We start from the raw sequence: 3,360 nt of genomic DNA, 5'->3' as shown, positions 1-3,360 counted from the left end.
TCCATGTGTCTATGCTCCGAAAACATTATGGTGATCCGTCCCATGTGTTAGATTTCAGCTGAGTCCAATTGGACAAGGATTTGACTTATGAGGAGGAGCCGGTAGCTATTCTAGCCCGGCAGGTCCGACAGTTGAGGTCTAAGAGTTATCCTTCAGTTCGGGTGAAATGGAGAGGTCAAACAGTAGAAGCATCTACTTGGGAGTCCGAGTCGGACATGCAGAGTAAATATCCATAACTTTTCACCAGCTCAGGTACTTTTTCTAATTCCGTTCGAGGATGAACGTTTGTTTAAGAGGTGGAGAATGTGATGACCCAAAAGGTCATATTTAAATTTAATAATAATTTATGTGTCCTAAGACCTCGAAAAGCACTATTCATCATTCCTCGACTTGCGTGCGCAGTCCGTATAAGTTTTCGAAAAGTTTTTATTTGAAAAATTGTTTAAAATGAGAAATAGAGCCTTAAAACTCAACTGAGTTGACTTTGGTCAATATTTTGAGCAAACGGACCCGGATCAATATTTTGATAGTTCCGGTAGGTCCGTATCGTGATTTGAGACTTGGGCGTATGCCCGGAATCAACAAATTCACGCGACAATAATGCAAGAAAGTGATGTTTTCCTAAGGGTTCAACAGCCTCTCGAAGATAAATATAGATGTCTCCATACCGATCCGCAAGACTCTACTAAACCTGCTCATGACTCGTGAGACCTATGTAACCTAGGCTCTAATACTAACTTGTTACGACCCAAAATCCCAAGTGTCGTGATGGCGCCTATCATGATACTAGGCAAGCCCACAACTCACACATACCAAAATCTCAAAATTTACAATATACGGAAATAAGTTTAAATGAGTAAAAATATCATAAAATTGAATGAAAACGTTACATCTCAATACAGAATTTCCCAAAAGCCGAGTGTCACTAAGTACATAAGCATCTATACAAATACATAGTCTGATACACTATCTAAAAAAGTAGAACTGAATAAGTAAAACTGAGGGATAAAGGAGGAGAGTCAAGGTCTGCGGACGCCAAGGCAACCACGTTCCCGGAAACACCGAACGGCTGAAAAATCTCTGAACGGCTGAAAACTCTGAGATTAACAACCACGTTCCCGAAAATACCTGGATATGCACACAAAATGCAGGGTGTATCGTGAGTACAACAAACTCAATAAGTAATAAGTCTAACCTTTGGACTGAAAGCAGTGACGAGTCCGAACAATACGGTCCAAATACATAATTAAATAGTACATAAATTTACATAACATATGACAGTAATATCTCAGAGAAACTCATAATTTTCAGGTACTAGTACAGGAATGTAGACATGCTTCCAGGTTTAACAATTAAAATCAGAACAGATATGTCGAGTTTGAATGACACGATGAATATGACATCTCTAGATCTACATGCCAATATGCATATCATATGTGATGCAACACAATGAAAGCCTCGCATACTCACACTCTCGAAGTATTCAACCTGACTGACTCAATTCTCACTCATCACACTCAATCACTCAGCATTGTACAGGGCAGATCCAGCCCAGGACAGATCCATCCCGAATAAAATATCGTAAATCAAAAGCAGCTGCACTCACTGTGGGTGTGAGGACTCCAGAGGGGAAGATCCATCCCAAGCACTATAATAAGACATTTTTGGCATGAATTAATAAAGCATGCTGCAACCTGTTGTCCGATCCCATAAATATCACTCACAAATAGGCTCTCGATCTCACTCAGTCATCAATCTCTCCAGTCTTTCAGGCTCACAACACTCATGCTAAGTAGCCAAAATCAATGATACGTGATGTGACAATGTGTGATAACAGAGACTGAGATATGATATGCAATGATAAATATGACTGAGTACATTACTACAATTAAACAAATAACTCAACAACAAAGAACGACCATCGTGGGTCCCAATAGCACCAGCACATAGCCTAAACATGATTTCTAACATAAATAACATCTCAAGTGCTCTAACACATAGGTTACAGTAAAAATATTCAGATAAGATAGCAACATAGTTCCACAAAATTGACTGAATCACAATTATTACGGTGCAAGCCCACACGCCCATCACCTAGCATGCGCGTCACCTCAACACCAACCATATAGCACGTAATTTTAGGAATGTATACCCTCATAACCAAGTTTAGAAGTGTTACTTACCTCAAACCGTACAAATCTCTACTCCAACAAGCCCTTGCCTCGTGAATTAGCATCTGAATGCCTAAAATTTAGCCACAAACAATTCAATACAATCAACTCAAGCTATAGGAATCAATTCCATATGAAAATGCTAAGTTCATAATCAAAAGTCAAAAAGTCAACTCAAAAGTCAACCCCCGGGCCCACGTTTCGGAATTCGATGAAAGTTTAAAAAATCCGAATACCCATTCAACCACGAGTCCAGCATACCAAAATTACTCAAATCTGACACCAAAATCCCGCTCACGTTCCCAAAATTCGGCCTAAGATTTTCCCTCAATATTTTCCCAATTTTTCAACCCTAATCACTAATTAAATGACGAAATCAAAGATATATTCATGTAATTTAACCAAAACCAAGTAAGAATCACTTACCCCAATCACTCCCTTGAAAAACTCTCCAAGAATCGCCTCAAACCGAGCTCCCAAAATCAAATTGTGAATTAAACTCAAACCCTCATTTTTTTTTACTTAAATTTGCCCAGAAGTCCTTAAGCGCGATCGCGGAAAATGCTTCGCGATCGCGAAGCACAAACTAAGCTGCCCAAAAATTAAACCTACACAAACGCGACAATCTCCACACGAACGCGAAGCAATGCCTCCTCAGACCTACGCAATCGCGTCCCTCTTAACTCGATCGTGAAGAACAAAACACGTGAACTCATCTCCTTCCCCATTTCTTCTTCGCGAACGCGGCCTAGCCCACGCATTCGCGATTCACTGCTTCACTAACCTACGCGATCGCAGCCCTCAACTTTCGAACGCGTAGAGTAAAAAATCCCAGCTAACCAAACAACCCTTCGCGATCACGGACCTATCCACGCGATCGCATAGAAGGTAACCAGACCTAAAACCAACAACCTTCAGTCATTTCTCGAAGTCAAATTCCACTTTGATAACCATCTGATATCTACTCGAGGCCCCCGAGACCTCAACCAAACATACAAATAAGTCCTAAAATATCATACGAACTCGCTCGAAGCGTCAAATGACATCAAATGACACTAAAATCACGAATCGCGCATCGATTCAAGCCTAATGAACTTATGAACTTCTAACTTCTACATTCTATGCCGAAACCTATCAAATCAAGCCTGATTGATCTCAAATTTTGCACACAAATCATAAATGACACAAC

Source organism: Nicotiana tomentosiformis, chromosome 1 (genome assembly GCF_000390325.3).
Source record: "Nicotiana tomentosiformis chromosome 1, ASM39032v3, whole genome shotgun sequence".
NCBI classification, from domain to species: Eukaryota; Viridiplantae; Streptophyta; class Magnoliopsida; order Solanales; family Solanaceae; genus Nicotiana; species Nicotiana tomentosiformis.
The sequence above is the reverse complement of the archived record's forward strand: the minus strand, read 5'-3'. Positions refer to the sequence as shown.